This window comes from Oryctolagus cuniculus, chromosome 15, assembly GCF_964237555.1.
Source record: "Oryctolagus cuniculus chromosome 15, mOryCun1.1, whole genome shotgun sequence".
In the NCBI taxonomy this organism is placed as follows: domain Eukaryota; kingdom Metazoa; phylum Chordata; class Mammalia; order Lagomorpha; family Leporidae; genus Oryctolagus; species Oryctolagus cuniculus.
The window spans coordinates 75,925,106-75,946,112 of record NC_091446.1 but is presented as its reverse complement, the minus strand read 5'-3'; the positions used below and the strand labels follow the sequence as shown (position 1 = coordinate 75,946,112).

The following is a 21,007-nucleotide window of genomic DNA, read 5'->3' as shown; positions in this document are numbered from 1 at the left end:
TCAACAATAGGAGAATTGTTTAAAAGTTATGTTACTCTGACATGATGCCGCTTCATAAAACCATTCATATGGTATTTTAATGACTCCAAGACAGAAAAACAAAGTTATGGTAGAATATTGAGCATAATGGAGGGCAAAAATTTCTGAGGTTCCTAAGGTTACAACCATGGAAAATATGCATGAAGGAGGGAAGAGGAAAAGTATCTGTTAGTGTGGGGTAGTTGGATCTGGGTAGTTTGCAGAGCAGTTCCTTTCTTCTTGTGTCACCTTTTTAATTTTAAAAAAGTAAGCTATAACATAAATGAAACCAATTCCTTCTAAACACTGCCTTTGGTTTTGGCTGCTCAGGTGTGCTAAATTGAGAACTTGGAATGAGGTCGTTCATGGAACCTCAGGGGGTGCAGATGCCAGACTCAGCAGCAATAGCAGGGGGTGCACATTGCCATGCCCTGCAAGCCCTAGTCCATTCAGTAAGTGGCTCCAGCCCACTCTGCATGGCCCTGGCCCCTGCTGTGGGAGGCAGGTGATCCCATCCAGCCAGATCATCTCTGTAAGTGAGATTCTTTGTTCCATTTTTTCTGTTGTTTTCTTTTTTTATTAAAGAGTATGGTGACTTTTTTTAAAAATACATTGATTTACATTATATATATTGTACACTATTGAGGTATAATTGGCCCACAAAAATCTGCCCATACCGAATGTGCACAAGCTGGTGAGTTTAGACCACCACTACTACTTTAATCAAGGTAGTAACCTTGTCCATCACTTCTGACAGTTTCCTCCTGCACTACTGCCCCCTTTTATTTGTTTTATTATGGTAAGAACAAGAGAGAGAAATGGGGCATTGTTGTTTAACAGGCATAATGGTTTCAGTTTTGCAAGAGGAATAAGTCCTAGAGAGCTTCTGTATGTCATAGTGCCTGGAGTTAACACACATGTAGCTACTTGAGGGGGACTTGGCTTTATCTGAGAAGATGCTAAGGGCCTCAGCATATGCTGCCATTAGATGGTCCAGGGAAAACATTTGAACAGCACTTCCTGAGGAAAAATTGAGCAGTGAGGTGATTGAGTTGCTGGGAATTTGGCCAGCTCTTGCCCTTGCAGGGATGAGCCTGTACCTGAATGAGACTAGGAAAGGAGGACTAGTTTATAAGAGTATTAAAGGGGAAGATAATCTGGGATCCTTGTCCAAATGCTGGTGCCTTGGATGGTAATGGTCCTGTACTGCTATGATATTTAGATTCTGGCCTTCCAGAGATACTCAGACTGTAGGCAGAAAGGTGTGGCTTGAGGCCAGATCACTTCTTTGTTTTGCCACTAAGATGACATCTGTGCATCATAGCAATACACTGCAGTGGTGGGCCTTGTGTTTACTGCTTGATGTGTTAAGAACAAGACTCATGGGCCCAACAAGACTGATTGTATTGGCTCATTCATTTTCTTAAGTAATATTTGAGGTCAACTGTGGGTCAGACACTATTCTAGGCTCTGGAGATATGTTGAGGGCAACAACCAATCCATGCCCTCAGAAAGACAATGTTCTCTCTGTACAGATGACAATGAATAGGTTGGCAATGGCACATATCATTTCATGTGCCTGAGATGACAAAGAAAAATAAAGCAGGAGAGAGTGGAGAGTGACAAGTGTAAGAGGACCACTTCAGGTAGAGTGGGGGATACTTCAAGGGAGTTACATTTGGTCAATGGGCTAACTGCAATGAGGAAGTGAGATCTGAGATCTACATGAAACATAACAGGAAATGTTTTGCCTCTACATAAATATACCTAGAATCCAGACACTTCTCCCAGTCTTCACTGCCAACTCTCTGGACCAAATAACCATTAATATTTAATCCTCCATCACATCTGGTCTATTCTCAACACAGCCTCTAGGGTGTGTTTTTAGAACTCAAAAGTTGTACAGTGCAATTTTAGTGCTGAAAGTCATGAATGACTTCCCATCTCATACAGTCAAACTTCAAGTTCTTATCATAGCCTTCAAGGCCTGATGTGAGCTGCGTTTGTCTCCTGTGGCTCTGTGAACTAGGATGAGTGCTCTGCACAGTGTGGGCTAAGGCCTTTCACCCCAATTATCATCCTAAACCTGGAGGAACAAAGCCTTCTGTCACTTCCCTAGGCCCATTGTTGACTCTGGACAGCTCCCAGGAGGCTGGAGACAATGGAGACTGCAAGAGCTGAGGACTAAGAGGGATTCCTATCTCACAATCCCACTCCTAGAAAACAATGAGAGAATTTGGTCAATGGCAAGGGCTGAAATCTATTGTGTTTAGGTAACTAAAATACACATCACCAATCTGGATATTTTGACAGTGAACTTTATCTGTGCATTGAGGTTGCATTCATTTTGCTAGTTCTGACATCTGATGGAGACCAGAGATTCTTTTTTTCTAGTGGTCTGAAAAAAGAACAGGTAAAACACAGTATTCTGGAGGCTGGGCCTGAAAGGGGCACACATCAGTTTCTACCTAATTCCAATGGCCAGAGCTGATCATTAACCCCTCCTGGATACAAAAGGATAGGTAGATATTTGCCTGTGTGCCAGGAAGAGAAAGGTTTGGAGATGATCTGGCCATGTCCTGCCACACCTGGAAGAGCTGGCTCCTGTGCATGAGCTGGGTCTCAATGTTGAGAATTCCAGGCAGGTGAAATGACATGACAGGCTGTGTTCACTCTTCTGGAAGAACTTGGGCCTTAGTCAGCACACCTAATGCTATGGCTTAAAATAATATCTCTACTCAGGCACCCCAGGCATTTTTATCTCCAATTCAGACCCCCTTCTGAACTCCACACTTGAATGTTGTTATCCAGCTGCCCACTGCAACTCTCTGTTTGGGTACTTAATGTGTCATTCAAAAGTAATACTTCTAAAATGGAACTCCTAAATTCTTCCCTGTCTCTCCAAACTTCCTCTTCTCAATGAAAAGTAATTGCATCATGCTAGATACTCAGGAAATGGCTTCTACAGTAATTTAGCTTTTTGCTAATATATCTAGCTCATCTACAAGTTCCTTTGGTTCTATCATCAAAACAGCAGCATTTTCCATAGATTTTCTTTCTCTTTGCTAATGCCACCTTTGACTTAACCACCATCATATTTTGCCTGGAGTTTTGCAATGTCTTAATGGCAGATTTCCCAGCTTTGTTCCTTGGCTCTTGTTTCCAGACATTCAAATTTCTATGAAAATGACAGGTCTCTCAGTAGAATCTTTTGAAAAAAGAAATCCCATTTTCAGAGGTGTGGGGAGCAATCCGGACTAGACTAAGTTACTCAAATTAGGACTTATTCTATGCATCTGCTCTCCCACAATATGGCGCTGGGAGAGAAGTAAACAGCTTCCGCACAGCTGCCTCCAGTTCAACCAATAAACTGTAGGACTTGCTCCTGATTGGAGGAGAGCAGCGTACTCGGCGTGTGGGCAGCCGAGTTGGGATTGGCGGAGGAGGACTATAAAGGAGGAGAGAGACGGCATGCACCGGAAACATCTATGGGGAACATCTAGCTGAAGGAACACCTGTGCAGCCCCCGAGTAGAGCCGGCTGGCGGTGTGCCGCTCCCCTGCGGAAGTGGGGAATGTGGCCAGGGGGAACTGCCCTTCCACGGAGGTGGAAGGGATAGTAGCCAACCCGGGAGGAACCAGCAGCAAACCCGGGGAGGGCCGAGCAGACGAAAGAACAGCGCAGGGTCCTGTGTCATTCCTCCACGAAGAGGGGGAGCGACACAGAGGTCCATGGTCCCCAGAACTTTTCCAGGACCACTTCCACTCTCTTTAGAGATACCCAGACCTGCAGGCTCTGTGTGGAAGAGATTTACACTAAGCCCTTGGTCTGAGTAGGTTGGAAGCCAGTGTCAAACAGATAAAGTCTTTCTAATTCAAGGCGTATTTTAGGAATGGTGCACATCTTGGAGCTGTCCGGATACCTGTTGTTGTCAAAGTCTACCATCAGAATGTAAAATTCACACTATACAAACTAGTGCTTAGAGTACAGAAGGTTTATTGGACAGAGTAGGTGGTCGTGAACAGAACAAGGGACATACAGAAATGAACTGGACAGTGCCCCTGCCCTGTCATCTCTTCCACATGGACAGAGAAAAATTAGGCTTGGAGAGGTCCCATCACATGCAGAGGCTCACAGAGCACAGCTGGGCTGGTCTGGCCCCCAGGGCCAGAGAGGGGCAGTGCCTCCAGTCTATGTCACATAGCTAGAAAGGGGCAGGTTGGTGATGGTAGATGAAATGATGCTTTTCCTTTGGAATAGAGAGGGAAACTGAGCCCTCTGGGGAGCCAGGGAGTGTACGTAGAGGTGGCCCAGAGAGGGGCAGGGCAGCATAGCCATGTCTCAGTGGAGATAGTGCAAGCTGTGGCAGTTCCCCTGATGACTTGGAAGCTGTGCAGGCAGGGCGGGTGGAGCTGGCAGGTGGGCAGCAACCCAGCACAGGTGTAGCTTGGTGCTGCTACAGGTGGCTAGAGCACCGCAAGGCCTTGTTGCAGGTGCTGCATATGAAGGGCTTAGTGTGATGCATGGTGGCTCTGCAGCAACAGAGGACTGGTGAAGACACTGGTGCACTTAGGTAGCTGTAGCTCTAGTGAGGCTGGGACTCCCTTGACTGCACAGTGCACATGTAGAAGACCTGGCTGGCACTGACAAACCTTGTGGTGGAGGGAGGAGTGGAAGGAGAGGCCTTGGGGGGGGTGGTAAGATGGGGGTGGAGATGAGGGCCAAGGTGGGGGGACCATGGTGGCATCTTAAGTGGCAACTGTGGAGAGGAGAGAAGTTAAAATCACTTCCTTCCCTTTTTCTCACTGCTTGTTACCCATTTCTAGGCCTTATTTTTTTTTTAAGATTTATTTATTTATTTGAAAGAGCTACACAGAGAGAGAAGAGGCAGAGAGAGAGAGAGAGAGAGAGAGAGAGAGAGAGGTCCTCCATCCAGTGGTTCACTCCCCAATTGGCTGCAATGGCCGGAGCTGCGCTGATCCAAAGCCAGGAATCTCCTCCAGGTCTCCCACATGGGTGCAGGGGCCCAAGGACTCGGGCCATCCTCTACTGCCTTCCCAGGCTACAGTAGAGAGCCAGATCAGAAGAGGAGCAGCCGGGACTAGAACTGGTGCCCATATGGGATGCTGGCACCCCAGGCCAGGGTGTTAATCCACTGCGCCACAGTGCCGGCCCCCTTTCTAGGCCTTCAACTGACCTTACCTCCAAAATGAACACTGACTCCAGACCAGGTCTGCAGATTCCGTAAAGATGCTCCTGGGCCACCTCCCACAGAACTCAGCAAGACTGGGGGCAACCTGTCCTTGCCCCTGAGCCCTCCACCCAGCCTGCTCAGAGCCTGAGTGATGTCCTTCCTCTTCACTTCCCTATCCTCTGTGCACCAGCAGCAATCAGTTTCCAAGTCAGTTTCCTTCTTTTATCTTCTCAGCCTCCCTGTCCCACAACTGGGGACTGCCTGGCTCCTCCCCTTGGGCTATGCCTAAGCCTGGGGGATTCTCCAGACACCACCTGGAAAGCATCCCTTCTCTGCAGACATCTCTACCTGTTGATTTCACCCCTGGGATTTCCCCAGAACCCCACTAACCCAATTCCCTCCACACCTGTAGGCCTCTCCATCCTCCTACACTATGGAACCCCTCTTGCAGATCTTTGGGATGCCTCAGACACCTTCCCTCTCAGCACTCCAGGGCCCCTGTGTCCTGCTGCCTGCTTTGTTATGAGGCACTGATCTTTACTTCTCTCTGTCCTCTCCTAGTCCACGTTACACATACCAGGACAGTTGGGGTCCCTTTGCCAAATTGTACTTCAGCAGCCCCCTTTTGATAAATGGCTGGCATCTGTTTCACTTCTTTTCTACCTCCTCAGCCCCCTGCCCTGCCCCCATATGCAGTAGGCCCTTGTACCTGTTTTTGGGTCTGTTTCCCAAATGGCTTCTCTGGTCCCCTTCCTTCTGTAAGCCCCATCCACATCCAGGCATCTCTGCTCCCCAATCCTGCCACAGCATCTGAGGGCCCTCTCCTACTCCCCTTAATTACCAAAGGAGCCCTGCACCTCTGCTTCCTCCCTTGGCCAGCCACGTGGATCCCACCTTCCCCTTCCTTGCCACACAGCACACTCACCCTAGTGGTTCCAGCCCACACCCCCGACTTTAGCCCCAACTCAGGCTCCTGCATCCCTCTTAGGCACCATACATGCTGCAGTGGCCTCTCAGTCTGCAGGGGCTGCCATAGTCCTGGGGCTTCCCCTGGCAAGTGCACTCTAATGCCTATTTTAAACTTGAAGGTATCCTTGGAAAGATAGAGCAGCCATGCCTCGTAAGCTAGGTTTATATTGATGGCATTGTTTTCTAGAATGGGGATTGGGACCAAGACTCAAAAGGAGTCACAGAGGTCTGTGTTACCTTGAGCTCACCCGTGCGCCCCATCACTTGAATGTCCCTTTTTTTCACTTGACTCAGAATCAAGAGCACTTTCTGGTCTTGTTTTATTCTGTGGCTGAGATAGAACAAGTTGTTCAAGTGTCTTGGGATATGTTCAATTAGATTAAGAGGCAAACAAGAAGTCACAGGTGAATGAGTGAATCAGAAGTCATTACTGGGGCCACAGGAGCAGGGTTCGTCTGAAAAAAAAGGAAAAGAGAAAGAGTAGGCCAGTAGGTCCATAGAGCACATGTGACCAAGTGGAAAATGTATGGGGAATTTTGGATATAGGGGAGAGGGATAAAACAGAGCCCTGGCCAGAAGGGAGACATGGGGGCACAATTCTCAAAGCAATAACCCAGATCTAGACTCAGAACTCAGACTGGTGCAGCATCCATGCTTCCTTGTCAGTGAAATCTTTAAGCCCTTTAATATTGTACTCAGGTCGGTTGTTCAGAAGCAGCTAGGTGGGAGCTAGGGCCTGCAGCTGCTCATCTCCCTGTTTCAGTTGTCATCTCGGGCAGGCACCTGAGGGACAGGAGCCAAGAAAGAAAAGGCCCTTCATTTCGTGCCTGGTGTTCAGTGCTGCGCAAGCATTTTGTCATCGATTCTTTAACAGCCTGTAGGGAGAAATTATTACTCCTATTTCAAAGGAGGGGGAAATGTGATCTGGTGACATCAATCATTATCATTCATAGCCAAGGGATCTGCAGAGTTAGGGTTTACACCTGGTGTTTGTGACATCTCAGCCTGTGCTCTTGGATGTAGCACTGTCCTCTCAACCATGAATGTTGGACTGCAGGACAGGCCATATCTGAGTAATGGACAAGTGATGCTCGAGGGCAGGAACCACTTGTTTTCATTTCTGTGTTAGGAGCATCTGTTAGAGAACTTTGAAGATGCGTGGTAAAAATACATAGAACCAGGCCAGCACTGTGGCCAGTGGCTTAATGATTGCAATGCGGGCATCCCATATTGGAATATTCATTTGCATTCCAGCTGCTCTGTTTCCAATTCAGCTCCCTGCTTTCCATGCCTGGGAAGTCAGAGAATGATGGCTCAAGTACTTGAGTCCTCCGCCGTCCATGTTGGAGACTTGGATGGAGTTCCATGCTCCTAGCTTCAGCCTGGCCATTTGAGGAGTGAGACAGCAGATGGAAGATCTCGCTCTCACTCTTGCTCGTGCTGTTAACTCTTTCTCATGCTGTCACTCTGCCTTTCAAATATGTAAACCTTTTTAAAAACTAGTCACCCAAAATGGGCTATTGAACAGTTATCTTCTGTTATTTATTTATTTATTTGAAAGTCAGAGTTAGAGAAGGAGAGGCAGAGTTACAGGTCTTCTCTCTGCTGGTTTACTCTCTAATTGGCTGCAATGGCCAGAGCTGCTCTGATTTGAAGCCAGGATCCAGGAGCTTCTTCCCAGTCTCCCAGGCAGGTACAGGGGCCCAAGTACCTGAGCCATCTTCTACTGCTTTCTCAGGCCATAGCAGAGAGCTGGATTGGAAGTAGAGCAGCCGGGACTGGAAACTGCATCCATATGGGATGCCAACACCGCAGGCAGCGGTTTTACCAGCTATACCACAGTGCTGGCCCCAACGGTTATCTTTTAAATAATCAAGCTCATAAAGCAATCTGAGCTTCTAAGACACTAGGAAATAGAGGTTGGTGCCTCAATTTTTACCAAGAAACTTTTACTTCATTGAGCCTCCCAGTATCATCCTGCACTGTATACTTTATATATCTCCAGCCACCTGCCCCTTAATGCATATACTTCAGATGGCCAGGCTTGCTTGCTTTCAGGGAAAATTACCAGGCTTGTTTTCACTATAACTAATATTTCTCTGAGCATCAACTTCCATTGTCTTGGTAACTGCACCTCTCCTGCTGGGCTTTGTGTTCATAAAGGCACAGGAGGATGGGGGCAAGGCTGTGGCTGGTCATAGGAAAGCTCATTTTGTTACACTAAAGAGTCACTGTTGGGAAGGAACTAGCTGTGTGCTTTAGTATCCATGATCATCCACAAGGCATCCCTCCCCTATCTTAGAGAAAGGAAAGGATCAGCCTACTGGAATACCAGCCTTAAAGAAGTGCTTCATGGTGCTGTGAAAATACACAGGGGAGCCACACAGAATGCAGATCTGATCTTGACTCCAGGGCAAATGGTACTAATGTGAGCTCAATGCCATTTCACTGGGCCTGGGAAAAATGCAAAGCCCTTTGCCCTATGCCTTCTGAGCAAAGCTACTGAGCCACTATTCCTGCTTTGGAAACTGAAGATGGCCAAGCACTTTGCACCAGTATCTGAGTTCTCAGGGTCTGCAGGTCTCGTCCTTGGCTAGGTGGCTTGAGGGGAAATTACCCCACCTCCAGTCCTTTTCCCACAAGCACGTGCCATGGAAGATGGGTTTCTCTTTTGCATCCAGCAGTGTTTCAGGGCATCATGACCTCTTCTCGGGAGAGTTCTATGCAGTTTCCTCCTCTTAACCCACAGTTTCCCCTTTCTCTAGAGACCAAGTCCCCTTTCTTCAGAAGTCAAGCCTCTATACAATATTCTCAATATGTGTTCCCAGGACCAACAACATCAGCATCAGGTGGGAACTTGCAAGAGATGCAGATCTCTTGTACCCCAGACCTGTTGAATCAGAAACCCTGGGAGTGGATCCCAGTGAAATTCTGATGCACCTTAAGATTTGAGATCCACTGTTTTCAGCCCCAAGAGAAGCTCATTTTGTTGTATTGAGGATTTCACAATAAAGAAGGAGGCTGGCATTCAGTTCTTGTGGCAAAATCTCTTTGCACCAGTCATCACCCTGCCATCCCTGCCAGCAGCATTGAGCTTTTGAACTGAGCCTCACCCTTTGATGCTCCCTCTGCTTTGTTTCTCTTTGAGAGATTCATTCTCCTCATTGTAGGTGAACTCTGACTCCTCTTCACTGTATTGGCAGGTCCTTGACAGACTGTAAACATAAGGGACTTGTCTTTGAGGCACGATGTGCAGAAGTAGTCTAGACAAGGGCAGGAGTGACAGTACCTACAGCTTGGGCTGTAACTTGTTCCCTATTTGTGGCCAGTGGGGTGAGTGTATATTCAGGGTCCATGAGGGGTTAGTACAGAAACAGGTGGTTGCAACTCTTTAGGGTGGGAAGCAGTAATGCTGCCATATCTGGGGACTGGACCCCTGGAGCAGAGTTTTCCTGGGCAGAGGGGCACAGAGAAGATCATGGTTGACAATGCATGCTTAGGAAGTGCAGGCAGCAAGGAGTTTGGACCCAGGTGACTGTCATGGGAAGCTGCAGAGGAGAGTGTTCTGGAAGGGCGTCCATGGCACTCACCAGCAGGCTGGACCAGCTTTCTTCTGCTGACTCTGCTAAAGCCTATAAAGGGCAATCACTGCACATCTAGCATCTCAGGGCTCTGTACAGGCAGGCATGGCATTAGTGGGACCAGGAGATGGGGTCTCCGTGAAGGAAGAAGAAGAGGCACCAGGGTTCTAGCAGGGAGAGGTGCATGCTTTGAGAGACGCAATGGAGTGTAAGCGCTGCAGCAGGAAAGGGAAATCATTCCACTAACAGGAGCTCTGATCTGGAGTGCTGGGCATATGTCCTTCCAGAAACTGGGAAACAAGAGTTCTATGTCTGCCCGTTCCTTGTAATCCTAGCCTGCCCTTTTCTTTCCCCTACTCTCTCATATATTCTGGGTCAGATCTTGTGCTGCAGATTGCTGTAGAATGAGGATCCTCTTGTCAAGCTGAGGTTTCTGTAGAAACGAACAGACACCTTGCTTTCCAAGTCTTGCAGGGAGCATTTCTGACAATTTACCAGAAGTGGAAGCATGTTTTTTTAGGCAAGGTGTCTGCACACCTCGGAGCAAAAACATAATACACAAAACATTATGTTAGAGCAGAGCTGTTCTGTTTTTTTTGTTTTTTTTTGGATTTTTCCTTCTCTGTCATGCCTGGCTCTGCAAATAGACCTTTGAGTACGTCCTGGCATCTCCTGCTGAGATAGCTTGCAGTCTGGCTGATCTCTACCCAGTGCTGGAGCTGTCTGAGCTCTACCACATACAGCCCTGAGGGTGTCTCAGAAGAGAGTAAGAGAAGGTGGAGAAAAGTACCATTGAGGGCCTTTGTTGCAATAAATGGAGAAAGTGAGGGTTAAGAAGACTCAGATAAGAACAGGGATTGTGCTGTTGAAACTTTTGGTAGTTTGGGATCAAAGCTGCAATGTGTTGTATGCTACAAAAATTTGAGGAACTATGATTCTTAATTTTTTTAAAAAAAGATTGATTTGTTAGAGAAAGAAAGAAGGAAGGAAGGGAAGAAGGGAGGAAGATAGATCTGTCTCTTCCATACTCAGGTTTGTTCCCCAAATGGCCTTCAATAGCCAGGTCTGGAGGAAGTCAGGATCCAGGAACTCCATCCTGGTCTCCAACATGGATAGCAAGGGCCTGGGTACTTGCATCTTTATCTGCCACTTTCCCAGGTGCATTAGCAGAGAGCTGGATCAGAAACAGAGCAGCCAGGATTCAAAAGAGCACTTGATAGAGGATGCTGATGTCACATCCAGTGGCTTAACCTGTTGTGCCACAACACAAGCCCCAGTGACAATTGACTTTTGATTGAAATATCCAAGTAATGGTCATGAGTGTGGTGTGAAAGTAACTGAATTTTAGAGGAAAAGTCAATATCAAAAGATACTACAGTTTTTTTTATTTTTTTAATATTTAGTAAATATAATTTTCCAAAGTCCATAACTTCCCCCCACCTGCGACCCTCCATCTCCCACTCCCTCTCCCATTCCATTCACATCAAGATTCATTTTCAATTATCTTTATTACAGAAGATCAATTTAGTATATATTAAGTAAAGATTTCATCAGTTTGCACCCACACAGAACATAAAGTGTAAAATACTATTTCAGTATGAGTTATTGCATTAATTCACATTGGACAACACATTAAGGACAGAGATCCCACATAAGGAGTGAGTGCACAGTGACTCTTGTTGTTGACTTAACAATTTGACACTCTTGTTTATGGAGTCAGAAATCTCCCTAGGCTCTAGTCATGAGTTTCCAAGGCTATGGAAGCCTCTTGAGTTCACCAACTCTGGTCTTATTTAGATAAGGTCATAGTCAAAGTGGAAGTTCTCTCCTCCCTTCAGAGAAAGGTACCTCCTTCTTTGATGGCCCATTCTTCCTACTGGGATCTCACTCACAGAGATCTTTCATTTAGTTAGTTTTTTTTTTTTTTTTTTTTGCCAGAGTGTCTTGGCTTTCCATGCCTAAAATACTCTTATGGGCTCTTCAGCCAGATCTGAATGCCTTAAGGGCTCATTCTGAGGCCAGAGTGCTGTTTAGGACATCTGCCATTCTATGAGTCTGCTGTGAAGATACTACAGATTTTACAATGATTGTGTCAGAGGGCTTGAAACCAGGACACCCCATGACAATTGAGATGGTTGATAGTATCATGAGCCCAAGTTAATAGGAACAGGGCTGTAGTCAGCAAGTATTGCAGAGTGCCTTGGCCTTTATATGCAACTCCTTTGTGCCTGGGGACACTCTTCACTAGCCCACATTTGTTTAACTGTGTATGGGGCCACTTGGTGACAATCCACAGCCTCTCTTATTGCAGAACCCATTTATGGCTTCCATTTGTGATGGAAGCAGAGCTAGATAGCTGGTGCTGGGATTCTTCTTATTTGCATATTCAGTGTGTGAGGTTAGGGGAGTTTGATGTTAATTTCATTCTCCAGTGTGACTGTGGACATGATGAAAGACATATCTGTCTGGACCCAAGCAGTCTCTTTAGCAGGAATACCCAGCTGCTTCAGAGGTTCATCTGTGGACCTTTTTCTAAAACTGATGGGTGATTTATGTAGGTAACAAAAGGCCTGAAGGCCTCATTGTTGGTCATGATAGCTACACACACACACACACACACACACATACACACACCCTGAGGATCAGTGTCTCTCAATTAGTGTTAAAGGTTGATTATTTTGGGAGGCCTTGAGCATCCATGTCATCTGGATGAAACCTGCTCCATACTATGGGATGGGTTTCATGCAGGGGATGTAAGGAACTAAGCCCAAAACAGATTTTAAAAGATGATACATACCATGTGGAGAATTATCTTAGCTAGCTTAAACATTTGTGAGTTTCACATACAGGCTTGAGAGTTACATTGCCTACGGCTGCATTTTCAGAAGGTGATAAACTACCCAAGAATGGGGGAATCAGAGTTCTTTGCCTTCATTAGGTTATCCTCATGACTCCTGGGGCCACAGCTAGTGCAGGAGTTTTGCGGTATTGATGATACAAGAAACACATGCCTTTTAAGAAAGGAGGAAGAACTTCAGTTGCACATCATTTTCCAAGTGAGTACTGGATGTTGTGGATTTTGGGTTCCACAATAGGACTGCATATTCTTTGACAGTTTTCTGACACTGTCCCATCCTGTTGAATGTGGATGGGTTTGTGACTACTTCACCAAGAGAGTAGGGCACAAGAGATTCTGTGTGACTTCTGAGGCTAGATCAAGGGAGCCAAGCAGCTTCTGCCTGGTTTTCTGGAATTCTCACTCCTGAACCCTGAGCCTCTGTGTGGTAAGTGTGACTACCTTATGGTGCTGTAATGGAGAGGTCACATTTAGGTACCCTGAGCCCACCTTCTACACCTTTGAGATAAATCTAGCCAAGCCATTTGTAACAAGTCCATGCATTCCAGTCTTTCTGGCTGGATACCTAGACCTTGTAGAGTAGGTTTGAACCATCCCTCATCTGCCCAACCCAGATTTCTGACCCACTAAATCTGAGAGAATAATAAAATGATGTTCTGTGCCACTGAACCTTGAGGGGGTTGTTGTGTAGCAGTAAATAAGTAGAACAGTAGGTAAGACTAGAATTAACATAGTATCAATAGCTACATATGGTACTATTCTTGTTCTACGTATGGCAAAATAGGTCAAGCCAAAGTATTTCTAGTTAGCTGGGGTGGGGATGGAGTAATAGTGCTATCATATATAAGTATACCTTTATTTGAAGACAACCATGTGTCTCTTTGAGGAAGTACTCCCCCAGAGAATTTGCAGGTTTGGGACTGTTCACCCAGGCATAACTGGCTTGTTGGTTTCAGGTGAACCATGTATGTGTCAGCATTCATGACCTCATTGGAGATTATTAAGCTGTCCAGTTCCCACTGGGACCCTGTGGACAGGAATGGTTTTGGTGTAGTAGCTTGTTAACAAGGAATTATTACCACAATAGTGCTGTAGAACATGCCTGTCCTCCCCCCAGTGGTTTAATGAAAAAGCATTGATTTCGCTCATGAGTCTAGCACAGAGATCTGAAGGAGAAGTCGCGAGGACTTTGCTATTACCCGCAGCATCACCACTTGAGCTGTGCAGGGGGTTGTCCTGCTGCCGGGGCATCCCCATGTCAGTGCTTCGGCCACTAAGGGGGAACCTGCCGCTGCTGATGGTGCTTCTGATAGTGAGCTGAGAGTGCTAAAAGATGCTGGAGTAACAGCCACAGCTCTGCTCCAGGTGCCAGAACTGGAAGCAGGAAGAGTCCTTTCTTTCCTTTACCTATTTCTAGTGTCCTTCCCGTAACTCAGTGTTGGCCCAAAACTAACAGGAAGGAGTGACAAGGGATTCTGGGCTATGTAGTTTTTGAACTGCCTACTCTAGAATCACACAGCACAGGGAGGTGAGTGGGGAGTGGTTCCAGGGCTGAGAAACAGTAGGCAAATAACTGACACACTTGGGAATCTTAATTCTTGAAAACTTCAAGAAAATCTTTCAAAATAATGTTGACAAATCACAATAAATTAGAACTCTTTTTGATAAGAAAAATATAATATGGGGCCAACATTGTGGCACAAATGGATTAAACCACTGTCTACAATACCAGCATCCCATGTAGGAGCACCAGTTTGAGTCCCAGCTGCTCTGCTTTCATGGCCCAAGGACTTGGGCCCATGCCACCCACATGGGAGTTCCTGGCTCCTGACTTTGGCCTGGCCCAGCCCTGGCTATTGGGACCATTTGGGGAATGAACCAACTGGTGGATGATGTCCTTCTCTGTATGTCTCTCCCTCTCTGTCACTCCACTTTTCAAATACATAAATCTTTAAAAAATATATAATCTGAACACAAGACAACTTAAGAAAAAGCAAATTTTGACACCTAAAATTGAATACTCAAAAAAAAAAAAGCTAGATTTATATACAGGATTAAGTGATATCTTCAGCACTTAGTTTCTCTCCATCTCTATCTTCTCACTCCATTTTCTTTCTTTTTTGCTTTTCCATTCTTTGGCAGGATCTCTTATATGGTAATAAGACTCTCAGTAGATTTGGTACAATAACTTCATAGCCATGAAAATAATGAGGAAGGGGGAGAGGTGGGCATTTGGCTTAGTAGTTAAGACTCTGGTTAAGATACCAGTAAAGATGCCTGCATCCCATATCAAAGTACTTGGGTTTGATTCCTGTCTCTAACAACCAATTGCAGCTCACTGCAGACCCTGCAGGATGAGGCAGGTGAAGAGATAGCAGATGATGGCTCAAATAGTTGGTTCCCTGCACCTTTGTGAGAGATCTGGGCTGAGTTGCAGGGTTCTGGGTTCTGGCTCCAGTCTGGCTCAGCTCTGGCTTTGGGGGGGGGGGTGAACCAGCCAATGGAAACTTTCTTTCTCTCTCTCCCTCACTCTGTTTCTCTCTCAAATAAATAAATAAATCAGATTTTACAATTAATAGAGATTCTTCCTCTCCCTTTCAGTTGTTCCACCCACATCCTTGAGCCAGTACTGATTGGTTCTGAAATGCCATGTGCTAGATTGTGCTAATTCAGCCACTTAAACATAGATGGAGTTCAAGGATTGGCAACAGTGTCAACTTGGACTCAGTTCAAGTGCTATTTCCTTTGCTTTACCTCCAAAATATTAGGTAAGTGGTGCACAGCTTAGAGGAGGATGCCAGTGTGTGCCTGGGGCTCCCGTTGCCTTTCTTGTTTGGCTCGAAGGAGGCACAAAGTCTTAGCAACTCATCTGGAGAAAATGTTCACTAGGTCAGGGGTCACAGGCCTTTTACTCACCCAGCCATCCAATTCGCCATCCAGAAAAAACCTCTACCATGATACATGGCATTGATTGCTCTGCTTAGCAATAAATGACCCAAGCCTAATATCTGGACCTTGAAGTTTTTGTGCTATAGTAGTAATCCAGAAGTAAGTTTCCTCCTTTCCTGCAGTAAATAACAGAGCCTAGGGAGTTTCTATCTACATCTTCTTGGGGTCTGTCCATGGGCAGACCTGGTCATGGTTTATCACCTCTGCACCAGTTATGTCTGGGTGCCTTGTATGCCCTAATTGCATGGTTTAGGGTTCCACAGTAATCACTGGACCCAGGATGATATCAGCCCAACTCAATATATATTCAGAAGCAAGGAGGGAGGGGCAATCCCACAGAAGAAAGCATTGGGTGCTGTGATCCGAAGAGACTGGGTAATAGAGAGGCAAAAGCAAGGTCTCTCTACTAATGGTTTCCTCTAACTCTGGGTACAGGAGACTGAGTCTAGGTCTACTGTTCCCAACAACTTGGATTCTGGGAAAAGATACCACTGTAGTATTTTCTTTCTAAGTCTGGCTGTTATTTTGCATCACAAGGCATGGTCTGTCCTTTCCCAGTTACCATCTCTTCACTGATGCATGGTGTCAACACCCCTGAAGGCTATGCCTGCATCTCTGGCTATTGTTCCTCCATGCTTGGCAGCTGCACACTCTTCTCCAGCATCTGCTGCCATAGCAGTGTTATTCTGAGTGTGTGGAGACTTTCCCAGGTTGGTTTCTTCTCTAGCAGGGTTCTGAGTTCTTTCCAGCTTCTGTGTTTTCCAAGATGCCATCATTCTGCTTCTCTGCAGTTGGGGAGTTCTGTCCAGCCAAGAAGTATTTTTTGTTAAGTCATCCCTTCCAAATGTTTTCTCTACAACCACTGTAATGAACTGACAGATGGGTGTCTCATCTTCAGGAGATATAATGAAGATTTATTTTCTAAATGGCTAGGACAAGCCAAGGTTATCATACAAAAAACCAACACACTGCGAATTGTACTTGGTTCAACTAAAGAATGTCAATTTCATTGTATATGACTTTCTCTCTGAATCTTGTTCATCCAACACCTATATCATTATGTAGACAAACATTAATTTTGAGAAGGCAAGAATTTTTATTAATTCCACCTTATGATATTTAGAATAACATTTTAAAAATGTTAATTCAGATAGGATAGTCTTTCTGGTCATTTGATTATCCTGTGTCCATCAGAAATAAATGATTTGGGTTCTTTGTTTGGGCAACCTGAAAAAAAAAGTCCATGTGTACAAGTCCATTAGGTCTCATTCACACCTGGCTACAAACAATGGAGTTCTGGGATTAGATCTACTACTCTAGCTTTATTTAGATAAGCACATAAATCTTCCACAAAAAAATTCCACTTTTTGGATTCCTAAATGAACTGCTTGGTATTTTTTAAAATATTTTAATTTATTTATTTGAGAGAGAGAGTTATAGACAGAGGGGGAGATGGAGAGAAAGGTATTCTATCTACTGGTTCACTCCCCAAATGGCCACAATCACCAGAGCTAAGCTGATCTGAAACCAGGAGCCAGGAGCTTTTTCCAGGTCTCCCATGTGGATGCAGGGACCCAAGCACTTGGGCCATCTTCCACTGTTTTCCCAGGGCATAGGCAGAGAGCTGGTTCAGAAGAGGAGCAGCCAGGACATGAATAGGTGTCCATAGGTGTCTCTGCCACAGGCAGAGACAGCCTTCTGTGCCACAGTGCCGGCCCTGACAACCTGTTAACTCTTGCTAGTAACTAATCCTGGAGCCTGCTACTTGGCTTTTGTAAAAGACTCCGTTCTCTTGCCCTTGTAGCTTCTTCCTTTGCTCCTTACTAAAGGGCCATTGCATAGGAGTCTGCTTAGAGGTTGAACACAGCTGTATTCTTGCTGGTTGTTTTTCTTTCTTTTTTTTTTTTTAACATAACAGGCAAATACAACAAAATTAGTACCACAAAATATTTGGCCTCTCTGCAGGAAGTCTACACAGAAGTTGAAATGCTATTGCTCTGACTGTTGAAATCTTTACTTAATGTATGCTAAACTGATCTTCTGTATATAAAGAGAATGAAAAGTGAATCATGTGTGAATGGAAGGGGAGAGGGAGTGGGAAAGGGGAGGGTTGCGGGTGGGAGGGACGTTATGGGGGGGAGCCATTGTAATCCATAAGCTGTACTTTGGAAATTTATATTCATTAAATAAAAGTTAAAAAAAAAAGAAAAAAAAAGAAATGCTATTTCTCTGTACCCAACAATTCACAGTGAATGCTGTGGTGGGAAAGTTGGCTCTACACCCAGAGTGAACAGTGGAAGCAAACCATAAAAAATAAAATGTACTACCACCAACTGACATTATGGAAATATGACACTGGCTGGCCAAAAACCACAGTGTATCAATTAGCAGGATCTTAGTGGTTGGCAGGAGAAACTCTTGATTCTGGAAACAGAATGTTACATATTTTATGCAGTTCTATAACATTTCCCTTGTATTCAGACAAGATATACAACACCTGCAGTGTGTGTTGGGAAATCTCTGATGACTGTTCAAGTTGCAGCAACTGTGTCCAGAGACTGTGTCAGTTATATCTGGTGAACACAAGGACTGTTCTGAATGGACCACATAGTGGATCAGTGTGCTTTTCTTCCCACAGTGCTCTGTAGACATTTCAAGGCCTTGACTCCCACCCCCACCCCCTGTCCATGTTGTGGAAGAAAAACTATCAAGAACCTTGATTGCCTGATTATTTGAATTGGGACCTCACAGGATGGGTGAACTTTGGAGTGGGCATGGTGACGAGTATGTGTGACAGTTTTCGAAGTTCCTGGTTGAGTCTGTCAGTCCCCTCAGAGTTGAGAGGTCCTGGGAAGGAGTTTATACCAACCTTGAAGCTAGCGGGAGCCCGGCCATGGGTTATTGCATGTGATGTGTGTTTGGAAAAGCCTGGCCAGAACCAAAAGTTGACTTTGGGAAAGTGCCTTTTCCTTTCTGAATTAAAGTTTCCTTGTTTGGAAAATATAATTATTGCTAGAATGAGGAATAATAAATGAAACACAGAACCCTACTTGACATACAGTGATTGCCACTCTAACTACGGTTATTCACTTACAGTAGTGGCAAAACAAATGGGACACAGGTCTGCTTAGGAAGGTAAGATTGCATTTTGTCTCTAAAATTCAGAATGAAGATCTGCGATGCCTTTAAGAAGAATTCATGTAAAAAAATTTTTTTTAATCTAAGGCACTGTCACTTTCACCCTGGATTGATCTGGGATTAGTCAGATCTTACTCTGTGTGGCCTTTAGAATATTCCTGGATCTGCCCAGGCCTCAGTTGCTCTGCAGTACAGTGGATGTAAGAATCCTGATTTTCTGGCAGTGCTTTAAAGATTAAATATTATAATATACATAAAGCATCTCCATAGTACTTGTACCTCTTTAGAATATATGTTACAATGTAATAATTAATACATATTAGCTTCCGTTTCTTCTTTCAGTTCCAGAAATGACCTTTCTTGGTATTTCCCCTAATTCCATGAAGACCCTTTACTGGTTCCAGGTACCAGCTGGACCACTGTCCTGGCATATACCTGCCTTGTACCCTTACTTGAATGCCCCAGAGAAGAGAAATATGACTGAAGGTGAAGATTCACATCACTGGCTGACCCTCACTTTCTTGCCTTTGGCTTTGATAAGAGTCCCTGAATTCCATTTCCTTTTCTTAAATCAGTGAGAATCTTCTGCATCCTGAAGGTCAACATGGAGAAGCCGGAAGAAGAGCAATGTAGAATTCAGCATTAGCTTCCTGTATCAGTTGTTGGCTTTCTACACTTGCAAGTCACCTCAGTGTGCCCTCTTGTATTACTTTTCCATTGTCAATGTAGCCACAGAGTTGGCTGCTCAAACAACGCAAATGCAATGTATAGTTCTGCGGGTCAGGAGCGTGGCCCACGTCTTGCTGGGCTAACACAAAGGAGTCCACAGGGCTGCATTCTGGGTGCTCTAGGAAATGATTCATTCCTTGTTCACTTAGTTGTCAGTAGAATCTAGTTCTCTCTCTCTTTTTTAATTTTACTTTTTACAATTTGTGATCGATGTGTAATATTTGTATACCTTTATGGGGCGGAGTACAATATTTCAGTTCGGACATACAATGTAAACTGGTCAGATCTTCTTTCAGCGTCCCTACTTCCTCTTCCTTCCCCTCCATTTGTAGCTTAGCAGCTCTCTCCTCTAGCTCTTCATGCAGTCTACAGTGCATGACTGTGACCTGCAGGGACCCCGCTGTGCTATGAGCACCTGCACCTGTTGCTCCTATTGGAATGTGTTTTGTACCTGTTATCCAGTCTCCCTCTGTCCTCTAACCTCCACCCCTCCCAGTCTCTAGTAATCAGCTATTTCTTCCACAAAAGAGAGAGAACATGTGGCGTTTGTCTTTCTGGCTTGTTTCACTTAACCCAGTTCCTTCCATTTCACTGTGAATGTCAGGGTTTCATACTGTTTTATGGCTGAGTGATATCCCATGGGTTTATATACCACATTTTCATTATTCAGTTGGCCACCCATAGACACCTAGGTTGATTCCGTGTCTTGCTATTGTGAATAGTGCTGCAGCAAGCATGTGAGGCCATATATCTCTTCTGTGCTGACTTCATTTCTTTCAGCAATGTATGCCGAGAGTTGGGGCAGCTGACTCCTGTGGCAGGTCTATTGTTAGTTTTCTGGGGGACCTCCAAATCTTGTCCATGATGGCTGTCTAATCTGCATTCCCACCAACAGTGCAGAGGGTTCCCTTTTCTCCATATCTCACCAGCATTTATTATTTTTTCATCTTTTTAAAAATCATAGCCACTCTGAGTGGTACAAGATGATACCATTCTTTGGTATTGCAGAACCCAAGTCCCCGTTCTTTCTGGCTCTAAGCTGTGGGCAGCCCCCAGCTTCTAGAGTGCATCTCCTGCTTGTTCAAAGTCAACACATCCTTCTGTGGTCTTCAAAGTAGGGGCTCCTTAGGATTAGATTTGGCCCACCTATCTCATCCAGAACCATCTTCCCCTCTCAAGGTTCATACCTTAAGCACATAAGCAAATTCCCTTTGCCGTGTAAGACAGCACATTCCTAGGCTCCAAGGTTCAGGAATGGAAATGTCATTGTGGTGTGAGTCTGCTGACCTCATCTCTAGACTGAGGGGGACAAGTAAAGGAGCAGAAAGTGCAGTCTCAGAGATGTGGTGATTTCACTGTATGTGACTTGAATGTTTCTAGGAAAAGCACAGCAAGTAAAGACTGTAGTATATTACAATGGAGATATTCAAAAAGGCAGAAGAAATATAACCCAGACTTTCTTTTTTGCTTTTTATTTATATATTTTATTTAAGTTACACAAGTTTCATATATTTCCTTTATACCATTTTAGGAACATAGTGACACTTCCCCCCCCCATCCTCCCTCCCACCC

The 21,007-nt window shown here is 45.1% G+C and overlaps 1 long non-coding RNA gene across 1 annotated transcript in view; it reads left to right on the top strand.

The window, feature by feature from the left end:
* The window catches only part of LOC138845452 (uncharacterized), a 181,915-nt gene that overhangs the window by 129,962 nt on the left and 30,946 nt on the right, over nucleotides 1-21,007 (top strand). The window contains exon 2 of the long non-coding RNA XR_011382716.1: nucleotides 12,701-12,818. This is a non-coding gene — a long non-coding RNA (uncharacterized lncRNA). The remainder of the gene's footprint in view (nucleotides 1-12,700; nucleotides 12,819-21,007) is intronic.